Source organism: Schistocerca gregaria, unplaced genomic scaffold (assembly GCF_023897955.1).
Source record: "Schistocerca gregaria isolate iqSchGreg1 unplaced genomic scaffold, iqSchGreg1.2 ptg000359l, whole genome shotgun sequence".
In the NCBI taxonomy this organism is placed as follows: Eukaryota; Metazoa; Arthropoda; class Insecta; order Orthoptera; family Acrididae; genus Schistocerca; species Schistocerca gregaria.
Genome location: NW_026061817.1, coordinates 642,587 through 660,938, shown reverse-complemented (window position 1 = coordinate 660,938; position 18,352 = coordinate 642,587). Strand labels below are relative to the sequence as shown.

General features: G+C 51.5%; 27 non-coding genes across 27 annotated transcripts; all 27 read right to left on the bottom strand.

Moving 5' to 3' along the window:
* Positions 1–16: 16 nt before the first annotated feature.
* Positions 17–98, bottom strand: Trnas-aga (transfer RNA serine (anticodon AGA)). The gene has a single exon. It is a non-coding gene; the product is annotated as a tRNA-Ser (tRNA).
* A 145-nt stretch (positions 99–243) lies between these two features.
* Positions 244–316, bottom strand: Trnak-uuu (transfer RNA lysine (anticodon UUU)). The gene has a single exon. It is a non-coding gene; the product is annotated as a tRNA-Lys (tRNA).
* A 670-nt stretch (positions 317–986) lies between these two features.
* On the bottom strand, positions 987–1,059 carry Trnam-cau (transfer RNA methionine (anticodon CAU)). Its single transcript has one exon. It is a non-coding gene; the product is annotated as a tRNA-Met (tRNA).
* A 1,036-nt stretch (positions 1,060–2,095) lies between these two features.
* Positions 2,096–2,177, bottom strand: Trnas-aga (transfer RNA serine (anticodon AGA)). Its single transcript has one exon. It is a non-coding gene; the product is annotated as a tRNA-Ser (tRNA).
* Positions 2,178–2,322: 145 nt separating this feature from the next.
* Positions 2,323–2,395, bottom strand: Trnak-uuu (transfer RNA lysine (anticodon UUU)). The gene has a single exon. It is a non-coding gene; the product is annotated as a tRNA-Lys (tRNA).
* Positions 2,396–3,065: 670 nt separating this feature from the next.
* Positions 3,066–3,138, bottom strand: Trnam-cau (transfer RNA methionine (anticodon CAU)). Its single transcript has one exon. It is a non-coding gene; the product is annotated as a tRNA-Met (tRNA).
* Positions 3,139–4,173: 1,035 nt separating this feature from the next.
* On the bottom strand, positions 4,174–4,255 carry Trnas-aga (transfer RNA serine (anticodon AGA)). The gene has a single exon. It is a non-coding gene; the product is annotated as a tRNA-Ser (tRNA).
* Positions 4,256–4,400: 145 nt separating this feature from the next.
* Positions 4,401–4,473, bottom strand: Trnak-uuu (transfer RNA lysine (anticodon UUU)). Its single transcript has one exon. It is a non-coding gene; the product is annotated as a tRNA-Lys (tRNA).
* Positions 4,474–5,143: 670 nt separating this feature from the next.
* On the bottom strand, positions 5,144–5,216 carry Trnam-cau (transfer RNA methionine (anticodon CAU)). Its single transcript has one exon. It is a non-coding gene; the product is annotated as a tRNA-Met (tRNA).
* A 1,035-nt stretch (positions 5,217–6,251) lies between these two features.
* Trnas-aga (transfer RNA serine (anticodon AGA)) lies at positions 6,252–6,333 on the bottom strand. Its single transcript has one exon. It is a non-coding gene; the product is annotated as a tRNA-Ser (tRNA).
* A 145-nt stretch (positions 6,334–6,478) lies between these two features.
* Positions 6,479–6,551, bottom strand: Trnak-uuu (transfer RNA lysine (anticodon UUU)). The gene has a single exon. It is a non-coding gene; the product is annotated as a tRNA-Lys (tRNA).
* Positions 6,552–7,212: 661 nt separating this feature from the next.
* Trnam-cau (transfer RNA methionine (anticodon CAU)) lies at positions 7,213–7,285 on the bottom strand. Its single transcript has one exon. It is a non-coding gene; the product is annotated as a tRNA-Met (tRNA).
* Positions 7,286–8,320: 1,035 nt separating this feature from the next.
* On the bottom strand, positions 8,321–8,402 carry Trnas-aga (transfer RNA serine (anticodon AGA)). The gene has a single exon. It is a non-coding gene; the product is annotated as a tRNA-Ser (tRNA).
* A 145-nt stretch (positions 8,403–8,547) lies between these two features.
* On the bottom strand, positions 8,548–8,620 carry Trnak-uuu (transfer RNA lysine (anticodon UUU)). The gene has a single exon. It is a non-coding gene; the product is annotated as a tRNA-Lys (tRNA).
* A 670-nt stretch (positions 8,621–9,290) lies between these two features.
* Trnam-cau (transfer RNA methionine (anticodon CAU)) lies at positions 9,291–9,363 on the bottom strand. Its single transcript has one exon. It is a non-coding gene; the product is annotated as a tRNA-Met (tRNA).
* A 1,037-nt stretch (positions 9,364–10,400) lies between these two features.
* On the bottom strand, positions 10,401–10,482 carry Trnas-aga (transfer RNA serine (anticodon AGA)). The gene has a single exon. It is a non-coding gene; the product is annotated as a tRNA-Ser (tRNA).
* Positions 10,483–10,627: 145 nt separating this feature from the next.
* Trnak-uuu (transfer RNA lysine (anticodon UUU)) lies at positions 10,628–10,700 on the bottom strand. The gene has a single exon. It is a non-coding gene; the product is annotated as a tRNA-Lys (tRNA).
* Positions 10,701–11,370: 670 nt separating this feature from the next.
* Positions 11,371–11,443, bottom strand: Trnam-cau (transfer RNA methionine (anticodon CAU)). The gene has a single exon. It is a non-coding gene; the product is annotated as a tRNA-Met (tRNA).
* Positions 11,444–12,480: 1,037 nt separating this feature from the next.
* Trnas-aga (transfer RNA serine (anticodon AGA)) lies at positions 12,481–12,562 on the bottom strand. Its single transcript has one exon. It is a non-coding gene; the product is annotated as a tRNA-Ser (tRNA).
* A 145-nt stretch (positions 12,563–12,707) lies between these two features.
* Positions 12,708–12,780, bottom strand: Trnak-uuu (transfer RNA lysine (anticodon UUU)). Its single transcript has one exon. It is a non-coding gene; the product is annotated as a tRNA-Lys (tRNA).
* A 670-nt stretch (positions 12,781–13,450) lies between these two features.
* Trnam-cau (transfer RNA methionine (anticodon CAU)) lies at positions 13,451–13,523 on the bottom strand. The gene has a single exon. It is a non-coding gene; the product is annotated as a tRNA-Met (tRNA).
* A 1,036-nt stretch (positions 13,524–14,559) lies between these two features.
* On the bottom strand, positions 14,560–14,641 carry Trnas-aga (transfer RNA serine (anticodon AGA)). The gene has a single exon. It is a non-coding gene; the product is annotated as a tRNA-Ser (tRNA).
* Positions 14,642–14,786: 145 nt separating this feature from the next.
* Positions 14,787–14,859, bottom strand: Trnak-uuu (transfer RNA lysine (anticodon UUU)). Its single transcript has one exon. It is a non-coding gene; the product is annotated as a tRNA-Lys (tRNA).
* A 661-nt stretch (positions 14,860–15,520) lies between these two features.
* On the bottom strand, positions 15,521–15,593 carry Trnam-cau (transfer RNA methionine (anticodon CAU)). The gene has a single exon. It is a non-coding gene; the product is annotated as a tRNA-Met (tRNA).
* Positions 15,594–16,634: 1,041 nt separating this feature from the next.
* Trnas-aga (transfer RNA serine (anticodon AGA)) lies at positions 16,635–16,716 on the bottom strand. Its single transcript has one exon. It is a non-coding gene; the product is annotated as a tRNA-Ser (tRNA).
* A 145-nt stretch (positions 16,717–16,861) lies between these two features.
* Positions 16,862–16,934, bottom strand: Trnak-uuu (transfer RNA lysine (anticodon UUU)). Its single transcript has one exon. It is a non-coding gene; the product is annotated as a tRNA-Lys (tRNA).
* A 670-nt stretch (positions 16,935–17,604) lies between these two features.
* Positions 17,605–17,677, bottom strand: Trnam-cau (transfer RNA methionine (anticodon CAU)). The gene has a single exon. It is a non-coding gene; the product is annotated as a tRNA-Met (tRNA).
* Between the last annotated feature and the right edge of the window lie 675 nt (positions 17,678–18,352).

Sequence of the window (18,352 nt, the reverse complement as noted above, 5' to 3'; positions counted from 1 at the left end):
GAAAAGAAAAATCCGACGCAGTCGGTAGGACTCGAACCTACGCTCCCAGAGGGAATCTGATTTCTAGTCAGACGCCTTAACCACTCGGCCACGACTGCTTGTCAAACAGGTGCCCCTCGAATCGTGAAAAACCCAACCGGTTGCGTCTGCGCAGAATGCCGACAGGAAACGTAAAACCGTGCACTGATTACGACAGGGCTACTATCGCTACGAGACGAGCCATTATGGAAGCGTTAAAATCTTCGCCCGGACAGGGACTCGAAGCCTGGACCCTTAGGTTAAAAGCCTAATGCTCTACCGACTGAGCTATCCGGGCTTTCGCTTGTTGTGGTTGGAGCGGTTTCAAGCAACGTGATTAAGTGGAAGGTGTGTGTAGGCTTCTGGCGCTACTGGCGACTGCACCGACTACTCACTGACGCTGGTAGCAGCCCAACAGCGGACCAGTGCCTCTTCTCCCTTTATTCCGGTGCTGACAGTAACTGCATCACGTGCCTGCTTTCCCCGATTGCGTTCGGTTGAAGCCAAGGAAGAAGGGCGACCAACGACAGTTCGAAGACCAAAACATGGAGCGTTGTGTGCGCAAATAGTTCCGTTCCGGTACCGGGAATCGAAGCCGGACCTGTTGAGTGAAAGCCAGGTATCCTAGCCACTAGACCACACAGGACTTGCTCTACATCGGTGAGATTTACTCCGTCTCTTATTGTATTTTGTGCTGAATCTGGACTCAGTGCTGTTCTCTGCTTGCGATCATATCCGCGCCTACAGACCGGCATGGCGCACAGTTCAAAATTGACTGTCCATTGCTGTGTGCATCGCATTTTGTTTGTAACACGGAGGAGAAATATCAAAGTTGTTACGTCGTCATAATTGGAAGTAAACATTTTGACGCTGAGGCGTGGACTCCGTGTGGATAACGGACAACAGTTAAGTTCGTTCCCTAGCAACAGCAACGCCCTTAATGCAGCCATGATGTACAGAAAATTAAATGCCCCAGGTGAGGATCGAACTCACGACCTTAAGATTATGAGACTTACACGCTGCCTACTGCGCTACCGAGGCACGCCGGAGACGTCCTCGAAGGAAACTCGCTAAGTCTCACATTTTAGAGAAAGACAGTTTGCGCTTTCTGAAGGATCTATTGTCTTGCTACACGTACGAAACTCGGTAAGTCTCACATATTAGAGATAGACAGTTTGCGCTTTCTGAAGAATCTGTTGTCTTGCTACACGTGCTGTCCCGACTCTCTAGATTAAACTGCAGCCGCAGCTATACAGCTATAAGGTCCTGAGGCTGACCCATCTCAAGCGAGCAATCCGCGCGGCAGCATTGTTGCCACAAGAGCAAAATAATGCATCGACCGGGAATCGTGCCGGCATACCTTAAGATTATGAGACTTAGGCGCTGCCTACTGCACTACTGAGTCACAAACCACTCAACTACAGATGCTCGACAAGCTACCCGTGCTTTCCAAGCAGCTGTCGGCAGGGAAACTGGGATTGCCACCCAGCGACGTCGAAAAAGGGGCTAAACTCGCGAAGTCCCCCACTACACTGCCTTAAAACGACCGTTCATCACTATCGTGTGAGTAACCTTGCGTCAGCGGCGACGAGTCTTGCCCAAAGACGTAGCGTGCTTGGAGGCGCTGCCCGAATGCGTGTGGATGCACCCTCCTACCTCGTAATGCGCCTGCAGCTCCTATAGCCGTGGGCCGCTGTGGGCGGGCGGGAAGCCGACACAGCGCGGCGTTGCGAGCAGCGGCAGTGCGGTGGTGTTGTACTGTTGAGCATAGTTGCCTTCCAAGCAGTTGATCCGGGTACGATTCCCGGCCACCGCAAGTGGCGCTAATTTTTCCGTATCATTATGTGGGCTCCTGCTGTTAAATTAAGGTTTTTTTTTTTTTTTTCGTCGTTGCACCATCCTGTAGTATGTCCCGACTTGTCCCGACTTTGCTCGGCTGACGCGAAAGCTGACGCTTGGAAATCGCCCTTATCTAAAGGACAGGCACTATAAACGGCTGTGAGAGGTGAGGTGTGGCGAGGTACCAAAACGCGATATTTTCTGCTTCTTCTTCCAAAACAAGAAAAGAAAAATCCGACGCAGTCGGTAGGACTCGAACCTACGCTCCCAGAGGGAATCTGATTTCTAGTCAGACGCCTTAACCACTCGGCCACGACTGCTTGTCCAACAGGTGCCCCTCGAATCGTGAAAAACCCAACCGGTTGCGTCTGCGCAGAATGCCGACAGGAAACGTAAAACCGTGCACTGATTACGACAGGGCTACTATCGCTACGAGACGAGCCATTATGGAAGCGTTAAAATCTTCGCCCGGACAGGGACTCGAACCCTGGACCCTTAGGTTAAAAGCCTAATGCTCTACCGACTGAGCTATCCGGGCTTTCGCTTGTTGTGGTTGGAGCGGTTTCAAGCAACGTGATTAAGTGGAAGGTGTGTGTAGGCTTCTGGCGCTACTGGCGACTGCACCGACTACTCACTGACGCTGGTAGCAGCCCAACAGCGGACCAGTGCCTCTTCTCCCTTTATTCCGGTGCTGACAGTAACTGCATCACGTGCCTGCTTTCCCCGATTGCGTTCGGTTGAAGCCAAGGAAGAAGGGCGACCAACGACAGTTCGAAGACCAAAACATGGAGCGTTGTGTGCGCAAATAGTTCCGTTCCGGTACCGGGAATCGAAGCCGGACCTGTTGAGTGAAAGCCAGGTATCCTAGCCACTAGACCACACAGGACTTGCTCTACATCGGTGAGATTTACTCCGTCTCTTATTGTATTTTGTGCTGAATCTGGACTCAGTGCTGTTCTCTGCTTGCGATCATATCCGCGCCTACAGACCGGCATGGCGCACAGTTCAAAATTGACTGTCCATTGCTGTGTGCATCGCATTTTGTTTGTAACACGGAGGAGAAATATCAAAGTTGTTACGTCGTCATAATTGGAAGTAAACATTTTGACGCTGAGGCGTGGACTCCGTGTGGATAACGGACAACAGTTAAGTTCGTTCCCTAGCAACAGCAACGCCCTTAATGCAGCCATGATGTACAGAAAATTAAATGCCCCAGGTGAGGATCGAACTCACGACCTTAAGATTATGAGACTTACACGCTGCCTACTGCGCTACCGAGGCACGCCGTAGACGTCCTCGAAGGAAACTCGCTAAGTCTCACATTTTAGAGAAAGACAGTTTGCGCTTTCTGAAGGATCTATTGTCTTGCTACACGTACGAAACTCGGTAAGTCTCACATATTAGAGATAGACAGTTTGCGCTTTCTGAAGAATCTGTTGTCTTGCTACACGTGCTGTCCCGACTCTCTAGATTAAACTGCAGCCGCAGCTATACAGCTATAAGGTCCTGAGGCTGACCCATCTCAAGCGAGCAATCCGCGCGGCAGCATTGTTGCCACAAGAGCAAAATAATGCATCGACCGGGAATCGTGCCGGCATACCTTAAGATTATGAGACTTAGGCGCTGCCTACTGCACTACTGAGTCACAAACCACTCAACTACAGATGCTCGACAAGCTACCCGTGCTTTCCAAGCAGCTGTCGGCAGGGAAACTGGGATTGCCACCCAGCGACGTCGAAAAAGGGGCTAAACTCGCGAAGTCCCCCACTACACTGCCTTAAAACGACCGTTCATCACTATCGTGTGAGTAACCTTGCGTCAGCGGCGACGAGTCTTGCCCAAAGACGTAGCGTGCTTGGAGGCGCTGCCCGAATGCGTGTGGATGCACCCTCCTACCTCGTAATGCGCCTGCAGCTCCTATAGCCGTGGGCCGCTGTGGGCGGGCGGGAAGCCGACACAGCGCGGCGTTGCGAGCAGCGGCAGTGCGGTGGTGTTGTACTGTTGAGCATAGTTGCCTTCCAAGCAGTTGATCCGGGTACGATTCCCGGCCACCGCAAGTGGCGCTAATTTTTCCGTATCATTATGTGGGCTCCTGCTGTTAAATTAAGGTTTTTTTTTTTTTTTCGTCGTTGCACCATCCTGTAGTATGTCCCGACTTGTCCCGACTTTGCTCGGCTGACGCGAAAGCTGACGCTTGGAAATCGCCCTTATCTAAAGGACAGGCACTATAAACGGCTGTGAGAGGTGAGGTGTGGCGAGGTACCAAAACGCGATATTTTCTGCTTCTTCTTCCAAAACAAGAAAAGAAAAATCCGACGCAGTCGGTAGGACTCGAACCTACGCTCCCAGAGGGAATCTGATTTCTAGTCAGACGCCTTAACCACTCGGCCACGACTGCTTGTCCAACAGGTGCCCCTCGAATCGTGAAAAACCCAACCGGTTGCGTCTGCGCAGAATGCCGACAGGAAACGTAAAACCGTGCACTGATTACGACAGGGCTACTATCGCTACGAGACGAGCCATTATGGAAGCGTTAAAATCTTCGCCCGGACAGGGACTCGAAGCCTGGACCCTTAGGTTAAAAGCCTAATGCTCTACCGACTGAGCTATCCGGGCTTTCGCTTGTTGTGGTTGGAGCGGTTTCAAGCAACGTGATTAAGTGGAAGGTGTGTGTATGCTTCTGGCGCTACTGGCGACTGCACCGACTACTCACTGACGCTGGTAGCAGCCCAACAGCGGACCAGTGCCTCTTCTCCCTTTATTCCGGTGCTGACAGTAACTGCATCACGTGCCTGCTTTCCCCGATTGCGTTCGGTTGAAGCCAAGGAAGAAGGGCGACCAACGACAGTTCGAAGACCAAAACATGGAGCGTTGTGTGCGCAAATAGTTCCGTTCCGGTACCGGGAATCGAAGCAGGACCTGTTGAGTGAAAGCCAGGTATCCTAGCCACTAGACCACACAGGACTTGCTCTACATCGGTGAGATTTACTCCGTCTCTTATTGTATTTTGTGCTGAATCTGGACTCAGTGCTGTTCTCTGCTTGCGATCATATCCGCGCCTACAGACCGGCATGGCGCACAGTTCAAAATTGACTGTCCATTGCTGTGTGCATCGCATTTTGTTTGTAACACGGAGGAGAAATATCAAAGTTGTTACGTCGTCATAATTGGAAGTAAACATTTTGACGCTGAGGCGTGGACTCCGTGTGGATAACGGACAACAGTTAAGTTCGTTCCCTAGCAACAGCAACGCCCTTAATGCAGCCATGATGTACAGAAAATTAAATGCCCCAGGTGAGGATCGAACTCACGACCTTAAGATTATGAGACTTACACGCTGCCTACTTCGCTACCGAGGCACGCCGGAGACGTCCTCGAAGGAAACTCGCTAAGTCTCACATTTTAGAGAAAGACAGTTTGCGCTTTCTGAAGGATCTATTGTCTTGCTACACGTACGAAACTCGGTAAGTCTCACATATTAGAGATAGACAGTTTGCGCTTTCTGAAGAATCTGTTGTCTTGCTACACGTGCTGTCCCGACTCTCTAGATTAAACTGCAGCCGCAGCTATACAGCTATAAGGTCCTGAGGCTGACCCATCTCAAGCGAGCAATCCGCGCGGCAGCATTGTTGCCACAAGAGCAAAATAATGCATCGACCGGGAATCGTGCCGGCATACCTTAAGATTATGAGACTTAGGCGCTGCCTACTGCACTACTGAGTCACAAACCACTCAACTACAGATGCTCGACAAGCTACCCGTGCTTTCCAAGCAGCTGTCGGCAGGGAAACTGGGATTGCCACCCAGCGACGTCGAAAAAGGGGCTAAACTCGCGAAGTCCCCCACTACACTGCCTTAAAACGACCGTTCATCACTATCGTGTGAGTAACCTTGCGTCAGCGGCGACGAGTCTTGCCCAAAGACGTAGCGTGCTTGGAGGCGCTGCCCGAATGCGTGTGGATGCACCCTCCTACCTCGTAATGCGCCTGCAGCTCCTATAGCCGTGGGCCGCTGTGGGCGGGCGGGAAGCCGACACAGCGCGGCGTTGCGAGCAGCGGCAGTGCGGTGGTGTTGTACTGTTGAGCATAGTTGCCTTCCAAGCAGTTGATCCGGGTACGATTCCCGGCCACCGCAAGTGGCGCTAATTTTTCCGTATCATTATGTGGGCTCCTGCTGTTAAATTAAGGTTTTTTTTTTTTTTTCGTCGTTGCACCATCCTGTAGTATGTCCCGACTTGTCCCGACTTTGCTCGGCTGACGCGAAAGCTGACGCTTGGAAATCGCCCTTATCTAAAGGACAGGCACTATAAACGGCTGTGAGAGGTGAGGTGTGGCGAGGTACCAAAACGCGATATTTTCTGCTTCTTCTTCCAAAACAAGAAAAGAAAAATCCGACGCAGTCGGTAGGACTCGAACCTACGCTCCCAGAGGGAATCTGATTTCTAGTCAGACGCCTTAACCACTCGGCCACGACTGCTTGTCCAACAGGTGCCCCTCGAATCGTGAAAAACCCAACCGGTTGCGTCTGCGCAGAATGCCGACAGGAAACGTAAAACCGTGCACTGATTACGACAGGGCTACTATCGCTACGAGACGAGCCATTATGGAAGCGTTAAAATCTTCGGCCGGACAGGGACTCGAACCCTGGACCCTTAGGTTAAAAGCCTAATGCTCTACCGACTGAGCTATCCGGGCTTTCGCTTGTTGTGGTTGGAGCGGTTTCAAGCAACGTGATTAAGTGGAAGGTGTGTGTAGGCTTCTGGCGCTACTGGCGACTGCACCGACTACTCACTGACGCTGGTAGCAGCCCAACAGCGGACCAGTGCCTCTTCTCCCTTTATTCCGGTGCTGACAGTAACTGCATCACGTGCCTGCTTTCCCCGATTGCGTTCGGTTGAAGCCAAGGAAGAAGGGCGACCAACGACAGTTCGAAGACCAAAACATGGAGCGTTGTGTGCGCAAATAGTTCCGTTCCGGTACCGGGAATCGAAGCCGGACCTGTTGAGTGAAAGCCAGGTATCCTAGCCACTAGACCAAACAGGACTTGCTCTACAGCGGTGAGATTTACTCCGTCTCTTATTGTATTTTGTGCTGAATCTGGACTCAGTGCTGTTCTCTGCTTGCGATCATATCCGCGCCTACAGACCGGCATGGCGCACAGTTCAAAATTGACTGTCCATTGCTGTGTGCATCGCATTTTGTTTGTAACACGGAGGAGAAATATCAAAGTTGTTACGTCGTCATAATTGGAAGTAAACATTTTGACGCTGAGGCGTGGACTCCGTGTGGATAACGGACAACAGTTAAGTTCGTTCCCTCGCAACAGCAACGCAGTCATGATGTACAGAAAATTAAATGCCCCAGGTGAGGATCGAACTCACGACCTTAAGATTATGAGACTTACGCGCTGCCTACTGCGCTACCGAGGCACGCCGGAGACGTCCTCGAAGGAAACTCGCTAAGTCTCACATTTTAGAGAAAGACAGTTTGCGCTTTCTGAAGGATCTATTGTCTTGCTACACGTACGAAACTCGGTAAGTCTCACATATTAGAGATAGACAGTTTGCGCTTTCTGAAGAATCTGTTGTCTTGCTACACGTGCTGTCCCGACTCTCTAGATTAAACTGCAGCCGCAGCTATACAGCTATAAGGTCCTGAGGCTGACCCATCTCAAGCGAGCAATCCGCGCGGCAGCATTGTTGCCACAAGAGCAAAATAATGCATCGACCGGGAATCGTGCCGGCATACCTTAAGATTATGAGACTTAGGCGCTGCCTACTGCACTACTGAGTCACAAACCACTCAACTACAGATGCTCGACAAGCTACCCGTGCTTTCCAAGCAGCTGTCGGCAGGGAAACTGGGATTGCCACCCAGCGACGTCGAAAAAGGGGCTAAACTCGCGAAGTCCCCCACTACACTGCCTTAAAACGACCGTTCATCACTATCGTGTGAGTAACCTTGCGTCAGCGGCGACGAGTCTTGCCCAAAGACGTAGCGTGCTTGGAGGCGCTGCCCGAATGCGTGTGGATGCACCCTCCTACCTCGTAATGCGCCTGCAGCTCCTATAGCCGTGGGCCGCTGTGGGCGGGCGGGAAGCCGACACAGCGCGGCGTTGCGAGCAGCGGCAGTGCGGTGGTGTTGTACTGTTGAGCATAGTTGCCTTCCAAGCAGTTGATCCGGGTACGATTCCCGGCCACCGCAAGTGGCGCTAATTTTTCCGTATCATTATGTGGGCTCCTGCTGTTAAATTAAGGTTTTTTTTTTTTTTTCGTCGTTGCACCATCCTGTAGTATGTCCCGACTTGTCCCGACTTTGCTCGGCTGACGCGAAAGCTGACGCTTGGAAATCGCCCTTATCTAAAGGACAGGCACTATAAACGGCTGTGAGAGGTGAGGTGTGGCGAGGTACCAAAACGCGATATTTTCTGCTTCTTCTTCCAAAACAAGAAAAGAAAAATCCGACGCAGTCGGTAGGACTCGAACCTACGCTCCCAGAGGGAATCTGATTTCTAGTCAGACGCCTTAACCACTCGGCCACGACTGCTTGTCAAACAGGTGCCCCTCGAATCGTGAAAAACCCAACCGGTTGCGTCTGCGCAGAATGCCGACAGGAAACGTAAAACCGTGCACTGATTACGACAGGGCTACTATCGCTACGAGACGAGCCATTATGGAAGCGTTAAAATCTTCGCCCGGACAGGGACTCGAAGCCTGGACCCTTAGGTTAAAAGCCTAATGCTCTATCGACTGAGCTATCCGGGCTTTCGCTTGTTGTGGTTGGAGCGGTTTCAAGCAACGTGATTAAGTGGAAGGTGTGTGTAGGCTTCTGGCGCTACTGGCGACTGCACCGACTACTCACTGACGCTGGTAGCAGCCCAACAGCGGACCAGTGCCTCTTCTCCCTTTATTCCGGTGCTGACAGTAACTGCATCACGTGCCTGCTTTCCCCGATTGCGTTCGGTTGAAGCCAAGGAAGAAGGGCGACCAACGACAGTTCGAAGACCAAAACATGGAGCGTTGTGTGCGCAAATAGTTCCGTTCCGGTACCGGGAATCGAAGCCGGACTTGTTGAGTGAAAGCCAGGTATCCTAGCCACTAGACCACACAGGACTTGCTCTACATCGGTGAGATTTACTCCGTCTCTTATTGTATTTTGTGCTGAATCTGGACTCAGTGCTGTTCTCTGCTTGCGATCATATCCGCGCCTACAGACCGGCATGGCGCACAGTTCAAAATTGACTGTCCATTGCTGTGTGCATCGCATTTTGTTTGTAACACGGAGGAGAAATATCAAAGTTGTTACGTCGTCATAATTGGAAGTAAACATTTTGACGCTGAGGCGTGGACTCCGTGTGGATAACGGACAACAGTTAAGTTCGTTCCCTAGCAACAGCAACGCCCTTAATGCAGCCATGATGTACAGAAAATTAAATGCCCCAGGTGAGGATCGAACTCACGACCTTAAGATTATGAGACTTACACGCTGCCTACTGCGCTACCGAGGCACGCCGGAGACGTCCTCGAAGGAAACTCGCTAAGTCTCACATTTTAGAGAAAGACAGTTTGCGCTTTCTGAAGGATCTATTGTCTTGCTACACGTACGAAACTCGGTAAGTCTCACATATTAGAGATAGACAGTTTGCGCTTTCTGAAGAATCTGTTGTCTTGCTACACGTGCTGTCCCGACTCTCTAGATTAAACTGCAGCCGCAGCTATACAGCTATAAGGTCCTGAGGCTGACCCATCTCAAGCGAGCAATCCGCGCGGCAGCATTGTTGCCACAAGAGCAAAATAATGCATCGACCGGGAATCGTGCCGGCATACCTTAAGATTATGAGACTTAGGCGCTGCCTACTGCACTACTGAGTCACAAACCACTCAACTACAGATGCTCGACAAGCTACCCGTGCTTTCCAAGCAGCTGTCGGCAGGGAAACTGGGATTGCCACCCAGCGACGTCGAAAAAGGGGCTAAACTCGCGAAGTCCCCCACTACACTGCCTTAAAACGACCGTTCATCACTATCGTGTGAGTAACCTTGCGTCAGCGGCGACGAGTCTTGCCCAAAGACGTAGCGTGCTTGGAGGCGCTGCCCGAATGCGTGTGGATGCACCCTCCTACCTCGTAATGCGCCTGCAGCTCCTATAGCCGTGGGCCGCTGTGGGCGGGCGGGAAGCCGACACAGCGCGGCGTTGCGAGCAGCGGCAGTGCGGTGGTGTTGTACTGTTGAGCATAGTTGCCTTCCAAGCAGTTGATCCGGGTACGATTCCCGGCCACCGCAAGTGGCGCTAATTTTTCCGTATCATTATGTGGGCTCCTGCTGTTAAATTAAGGTTTTTTTTTTTTTTTTTCGTCGTTGCACCATCCTGTAGTATGTCCCGACTTGTCCCGACTTTGCTCGGCTGACGCGAAAGCTGACGCTTGGAAATCGCCCTTATCTAAAGGACAGGCACTATAAACGGCTGTGAGAGGTGAGGTGTGGCGAGGTACCAAAACGCGATATTTTCTGCTTCTTCTTCCAAAACAAGAAAAGAAAAATCCGACGCAGTCGGTAGGACTCGAACCTACGCTCCCAGAGGGAATCTGATTTCTAGTCAGACGCCTTAACCACTCGGCCACGACTGCTTGTCCAACAGGTGCCCCTCGAATCGTGAAAAACCCAACCGGTTGCGTCTGCGCAGAATGCCGACAGGAAACGTAAAACCGTGCACTGATTACGACAGGGCTACTATCGCTACGAGACGAGCCATTATGGAAGCGTTAAAATCTTCGCTCGGACAGGGACTCGAACCCTGGACCCTTAGGTTAAAAGCCTAATGCTCTACCGACTGAGCTATCCGGGCTTTCGCTTGTTGTGGTTGGAGCGGTTTCAAGCAACGTGATTAAGTGGAAGGTGTGTGTAGGCTTCTGGCGCTACTGGCGACTGCACCGACTACTCACTGACGCTGGTAGCAGCCCAACAGCGGACCAGTGCCTCTTCTCCCTTTATTCCGGTGCTGACAGTAACTGCATCACGTGCCTGCTTTCCCCGATTGCGTTCGGTTGAAGCCAAGGAAGAAGGGCGACCAACGACAGTTCGAAGACCAAAACATGGAGCGTTGTGTGCGCAAATAGTTCCGTTCCGGTACCGGGAATCGAAGCCGGACCTGTTGAGTGAAAGCCAGGTATCCTAGCCACTAGACCACACAGGACTTGCTCTACATCGGTGAGATTTACTCCGTCTCTTATTGTATTTTGTGCTGAATCTGGACTCAGTGCTGTTCTCTGCTTGCGATCATATCCGCGCCTACAGACCGGCATGGCGCACAGTTCAAAATTGACTGTCCATTGCTGTGTGCATCGCATTTTGTTTGTAACACGGAGGAGAAATATCAAAGTTGTTACGTCGTCATAATTGGAAGTAAACATTTTGACGCTGAGGCGTGGACTCCGTGTGGATAACGGACAACAGTTAAGTTCGTTCCCTAGCAACAGCAACGCCCTTAATGCAGCCATGATGTACAGAAAATTAAATGCCCCAGGTGAGGATCGAACTCACGACCTTAAGATTATGAGACTTACACGCTGCCTACTGCGCTACCGAGGCACGCCGTAGACGTCCTCGAAGGAAACTCGCTAAGTCTCACATTTTAGAGAAAGACAGTTTGCGCTTTCTGAAGGATCTATTGTCTTGCTACACGTACGAAACTCGGTAAGTCTCACATATTAGAGATAGACAGTTTGCGCTTTCTGAAGAATCTGTTGTCTTGCTACACGTGCTGTCCCGACTCTCTAGATTAAACTGCAGCCGCAGCTATACAGCTATAAGGTCCTGAGGCTGACCCATCTCAAGCGAGCAATCCGCGCGGCAGCATTGTTGCCACAAGAGCAAAATAATGCATCGACCGGGAATCGTGCCGGCATACCTTAAGATTATGAGACTTAGGCGCTGCCTACTGCACTACTGAGTCACAAACCACTCAACTACAGATGCTCGACAAGCTACCCGTGCTTTCCAAGCAGCTGTCGGCAGGGAAACTGGGATTGCCACCCAGCGACGTCGAAAAAGGGGCTAAACTCGCGAAGTCCCCCACTACACTGCCTTAAAACGACCGTTCATCACTATCGTGTGAGTAACCTTGCGTCAGCGGCGACGAGTCTTGCCCAAAGACGTAGCGTGCTTGGAGGCGCTGCCCGAATGCGTGTGGATGCACCCTCCTACCTCGTAATGCGCCTGCAGCTCCTATAGCCGTGGGCCGCTGTGGGCGGGCGGGAAGCCGACACAGCGCGGCGTTGCGAGCAGCGGCAGTGCGGTGGTGTTGTACTGTTGAGCATAGTTGCCTTCCAAGCAGTTGATCCGGGTACGATTCCCGGCCACCGCAAGTGGCGCTAATTTTTCCGTATCATTATGTGGGCTCCTGCTGTTAAATTAAGGTTTTTTTTTTTTTTTTTCGTCGTTGCACCATCCTGTAGTATGTCCCGACTTGTCCCGACTTTGCTCGGCTGACGCGAAAGCTGACGCTTGGAAATCGCCCTTATCTAAAGGACAGGCACTATAAACGGCTGTGAGAGGTGAGGTGTGGCGAGGTACCAAAACGCGATATTTTCTGCTTCTTCTTCCAAAACAAGAAAAGAAAAATCCGACGCAGTCGGTAGGACTCGAACCTACGCTCCCAGAGGGAATCTGATTTCTAGTCAGACGCCTTAACCACTCGGCCACGACTGCTTGTCCAACAGGTGCCCCTCGAATCGTGAAAAACCCAACCGGTTGCGTCTGCGCAGAATGCCGACAGGAAACGTAAAACCGTGCACTGATTACGACAGGGCTACTATCGCTACGAGACGAGCCATTATGGAAGCGTTAAAATCTTCGCCCGGACAGGGACTCGAACCCTGGACCCTTAGGTTAAAAGCCTAATGCTCTACCGACTGAGCTATCGGGGCTTTCGCTTGTTGTGGTTGGAGCGGTTTCAAGCAACGTGATTAAGTGGAAGGTGTGTGTATGCTTCTGGCGCTACTGGCGACTGCACCGACTACTCACTGACGCTGGTAGCAGCCCAACAGCGGACCAGTGCCTCTTCTCCCTTTATTCCGGTGCTGACAGTAACTGCATCACGTGCCTGCTTTCCCCGATTGCGTTCGGTTGAAGCCAAGGAAGAAGGGCGACCAACGACAGTTCGAAGACCAAAACATGGAGCGTTGTGTGCGCAAATAGTTCCGTTCCGGTACCGGGAATCGAAGCAGGACCTGTTGAGTGAAAGCCAGGTATCCTAGCCACTAGACCACACAGGACTTGCTCTACATCGGTGAGATTTACTCCGTCTCTTATTGTATTTTGTGCTGAATCTGGACTCAGTGCTGTTCTCTGCTTGCGATCATATCCGCGCCTACAGACCGGCATGGCGCACAGTTCAAAATTGACTGTCCATTGCTGTGTGCATCGCATTTTGTTTGTAACACGGAGGAGAAATATCAAAGTTGTTACGTCGTCATAATTGGAAGTAAACATTTTGACGCTGAGGCGTGGACTCCGTGTGGATAACGGACAACAGTTAAGTTCGTTCCCTAGCAACAGCAACGCCCTTAATGCAGCCATGATGTACAGAAAATTAAATGCCCCAGGTGAGGATCGAACTCACGACCTTAAGATTATGAGACTTACACGCTGCCTACTTCGCTACCGAGGCACGCCGGAGACGTCCTCGAAGGAAACTCGCTAAGTCTCACATTTTAGAGAAAGACAGTTTGCGCTTTCTGAAGGATCTATTGTCTTGCTACACGTACGAAACTCGGTAAGTCTCACATATTAGAGATAGACAGTTTGCGCTTTCTGAAGAATCTGTTGTCTTGCTACACGTGCTGTCCCGACTCTCTAGATTAAACTGCAGCCGCAGCTATACAGCTATAAGGTCCTGAGGCTGACCCATCTCAAGCGAGCAATCCGCGCGGCAGCATTGTTGCCACAAGAGCAAAATAATGCATCGACCGGGAATCGTGCCGGCATACCTTAAGATTATGAGACTTAGGCGCTGCCTACTGCACTACTGAGTCACAAACCACTCAACTACAGATGCTCGACAAGCTACCCGTGCTTTCCAAGCAGCTGTCGGCAGGGAAACTGGGATTGCCACCCAGCGACGTCGAAAAAGGGGCTAAACTCGCGAAGTCCCCCACTACACTGCCTTAAAACGACCGTTCATCACTATCGTGTGAGTAACCTTGCGTCAGCGGCGACGAGTCTTGCCCAAAGACGTAGCGTGCTTGGAGGCGCTGCCCGAATGCGTGTGGATGCACCCTCCTACCTCGTAATGCGCCTGCAGCTCCTATAGCCGTGGGCCGCTGTGGGCGGGCGGGAAGCCGACACAGCGCGGCGTTGCGAGCAGCGGCAGTGCGGTGGTGTTGTACTGTTGAGCATAGTTGCCTTCCAAGCAGTTGATCCGGGTACGATTCCCGGCCACCGCAAGTGGCGCTAATTTTTCCGTATCATTATGTGGGCTCCTGCTGTTAAATTAAGGTTTTTTTTTTTTTTTTCGTCGTTGCACCATCCTGTAGTATGTCCCGACTTGTCCCGACTTTGCTCGGCTGACGCGAAAGCTGACGCTTGGAAATCGCCCTTATCTAAAGGACAGGCACTATAAACGGCTGTGAGAGGTGAGGTGTGGCGAGGTACCAAAACGCGATATTTTCTGCTTCTTCTTCCAAAACAAGAAAAGAAAAATCCGACGCAGTCGGTAGGACTCGAACCTACGCTCCCAGAGGGAATCTGATTTCTAGTCAGACGCCTTAACCACTCGGCCACGACTGCTTGTCCAACAGGTGCCCCTCGAATCGTGAAAAACCCAACCGGTTGCGTCTGCGCAGAATGCCGACAGGAAACGTAAAACCGTGCACTGATTACGACAGGGCTACTATCGCTACGAGACGAGCCATTATGGAAGCGTTAAAATCTTCGCCCGGACAGGGACTCGAACCCTGGACCCTTAGGTTAAAAGCCTAATGCTCTACCGACTGAGCTATCCGGGCTTTCGCTTGTTGTGGTTGGAGCGGTTTCAAGCAACGTGATTAAGTGGAAGGTGTGTGTAGGCTTCTGGCGCTACTGGCGACTGCACCGACTACTCACTGACGCTGGTAGCAGCCCAACAGCGGACCAGTGCCTCTTCTCCCTTTATTCCGGTGCTGACAGTAACTGCATCACGTGCCTGCTTTCCCCGATTGCGTTCGGTTGAAGCCAAGGAAGAAGGGCGACCAACGACAGTTCGAAGACCAAAACATGGAGCGTTGTGTGCGCAAATAGTTCCGTTCCGGTACCGGGAATCGAAGCCGGACCTGTTGAGTGAAAGCCAGGTATCCTAGCCACTAGACCAAACAGGACTTGCTCTACAGCGGTGAGATTTACTCCGTCTCTTATTGTATTTTGTGCTGAATCTGGACTCAGTGCTGTTCTCTGCTTGCGATCATATCCGCGCCTACAGACCGGCATGGCGCACAGTTCAAAATTGACTGTCCATTGCTGTGTGCATCGCATTTTGTTTGTAACACGGAGGAGAAATATCAAAGTTGTTACGTCGTCATAATTGGAAGTAAACATTTTGACGCTGAGGCGTGGACTCCGTGTGGATAACGGACAACAGTTAAGTTCGTTCCCTAGCAACAGCAACGCAGTCATGATGTACAGAAAATTAAATGCCCCAGGTGAGGATCGAACTCACGACCTTAAGATTATGAGACTTACGCGCTGCCTACTGCGCTACCGAGGCACGCCGGAGACGTCCTCGAAGGAAACTCGCTAAGTCTCACATTTTAGAGAAAGACAGTTTGCGCTTTCTGAAGGATCTATTGTCTTGCTACACGTACGAAACTCGGTAAGTCTCACATATTAGAGATAGACAGTTTGCGCTTTCTGAAGAATCTGTTGTCTTGCTACACGTGCTGTCCCGACTCTCTAGATTAAACTGCAGCCGCAGCTATACAGCTATAAGGTCCTGAGGCTGACCCATCTCAAGCGAGCAATCCGCGCGGCAGCATTGTTGCCACAAGAGCAAAATAATGCATCGACCGGGAATCGTGCCGGCATACCTTAAGATTATGAGACTTAGGCGCTGCCTACTGCACTACTGAGTCACAAACCACTCAACTACAGATGCTCGACAAGCTACCCGTGCTTTCCAAGCAGCTGTCGGCAGGGAAACTGGGATTGCCGCCCAGCGACGTCGAAAAAGGGGCTAAACTCGCGAAGTCCCCCACTACACTGCCTTAAAACGACCGTTCATCACTATCGTGTGAGTAACCTTGCGTCAGCGGCGACGAGTCTTGCCCAAAGACGTAGCGTGCTTGGAGGCGCTGCCCGAATGCGTGTGGATGCACCCTCCTACCTCGTAATGCGCCTGCAGCTCCTATAGCCGTGGGCCGCTGTGGGCGGGCGGGAAGCCGACACAGCGCGGCGTTGCGAGCAGCGGCAGTGCGGTGGTGTTGTACTGTTGAGCATAGTTGCCTTCCAAGCAGTTGATCCGGGTACGATTCCCGGCCACCGCAAGTGGCGCTAATTTTTCCGTATCATTATGTGGGCTCCTGCTGTTAAATTAAGGTTTTTTTTTTTTTTTTTTTTTCGTCGTTGCACCATCCTGTAGTATGTCCCGACTTGTCCCGACTTTGCTCGGCTGACGCGAAAGCTGACGCTTGGAAATCGCCCTTATCTAAAGGACAGGCACTATAAACGGCTGTGAGAGGTGAGGTGTGGCGAGGTACCAAAACGCGATATTTTCTGCTTCTTCTTCCAAAACAAGAAAAGAAAAATCCGACGCAGTCGGTAGGACTCGAACCTACGCTCCCAGAGGGAATCTGATTTCTAGTCAGACGCCTTAAGCACTCGGCCACGACTGCTTGTCCAACAGGTGCCCCTCGAATCGTGAAAAACCCAACCGGTTGCGTCTGCGCAGAATGCCGACAGGAAACGTAAAACCGTGCACTGATTACGACAGGGCTACTATCGCTACGAGACGAGCCATTATGGAAGCGTTAAAATCTTCGCCCGGACAGGGACTCGAACCCTGGACCCTTAGGTTAAAAGCCTAATGCTCTACCGACTGAGCTATCCGGGCTTTCGCTTGTTGTGGTTGGAGCGGTTTCAAGCAACGTGATTAAGTGGAAGGTGTGTGTAGGCTTCTGGCGCTACTGGCGACTGCACCGACTACTCACTGACGCTGGTAGCAGCCCAACAGCGGACCAGTGCCTCTTCTCCCTTTATTCCGGTGCTGACAGTAACTGCATCACGTGCCTGCTTTCCCCGATTGCGTTCGGTTGAAGCCAAGGAAGAAGGGCGACCAACGACAGTTCGAAGACCAAAACATGGAGCGTTGTGTGCGCAAATAGTTCCGTTCCGGTACCGGGAATCGAAGCAGGACCTGTTGAGTGAAAGCCAGGTATCCTAGCCACTAGACCACACAGGACTTGCTCTACATCGGTGAGATTTACTCCGTCTCTTATTGTATTTTGTGCTGAATCTGGACTCAGTGCTGTTCTCTGCTTGCGATCATATCCGCGCCTACAGACCGGCATGGCGCACAGTTCAAAATTGACTGTCCATTGCTGTGTGCATCGCATTTTGTTTGTAACACGGAGGATAAATATCAAAGTTGTTACGTCGTCATAATTGGAAGTAAACATTTTGACGCTGAGGCGTGGACTTCGTGTGGATAACGGACAACAGTTAAGTTCGTTCCCTAGCAACAGCAACGCCCTTAATGCAGCCATGATGTACAGAAAATTAAATGCCCCAGGTGAGGATCGAACTCACGACCTTAAGATTATGAGACTTACGCGCTGCCTACTGCGCTACCGAGGCACGCCGGAGACGTCCTCGAAGGAAACTCGCTAAGTCTCACATTTTAGAGAAAGACAGTTTGCGCTTTCTGAAGGATCTATTGTCTTGCTACACGTACGAAACTCGGTAAGTCTCACATATTAGAGATAGACAGTTTGCGCTTTCTGAAGAATCTGTTGTCTTGCTACACGTGCTGTCCCGACTCTCTAGATTAAACTGCAGCCGCAGCTATACAGCTATAAGGTCCTGAGGCTGACCCATCTCAAGCGAGCAATCCGCGCGGCAGCATTGTTGCCACAAGAGCAAAATAATGCATCGACCGGGAATCGTGCCGGCATACCTTAAGATTATGAGACTTAGGCGCTGCCTACTGCACTACTGAGTCACAAACCACTCAACTACAGATGCTCGACAAGCTACCCGTGCTTTCCAAGCAGCTGTCGGCAGGGAAACTGGGATTGCCACCCAGCGACGTCGAAAAAGGGGCTAAACTCGCGAAGTCCCCCACTACACTGCCTTAAAACGACCGTTCATCACTATCGTGTGAGTAACCTTGCGTCAGCGGCGACGAGTCTTGCCCAAAGACGTAGCGTGCTTGGAGGCGCTGCCCGAATGCGTGTGGATGCACCCTCCTACCTCGTAATGCGCCTGCAGCTCCTATAGCCGTGGGCCGCTGTGGGCGGGCGGGAAGCCGAC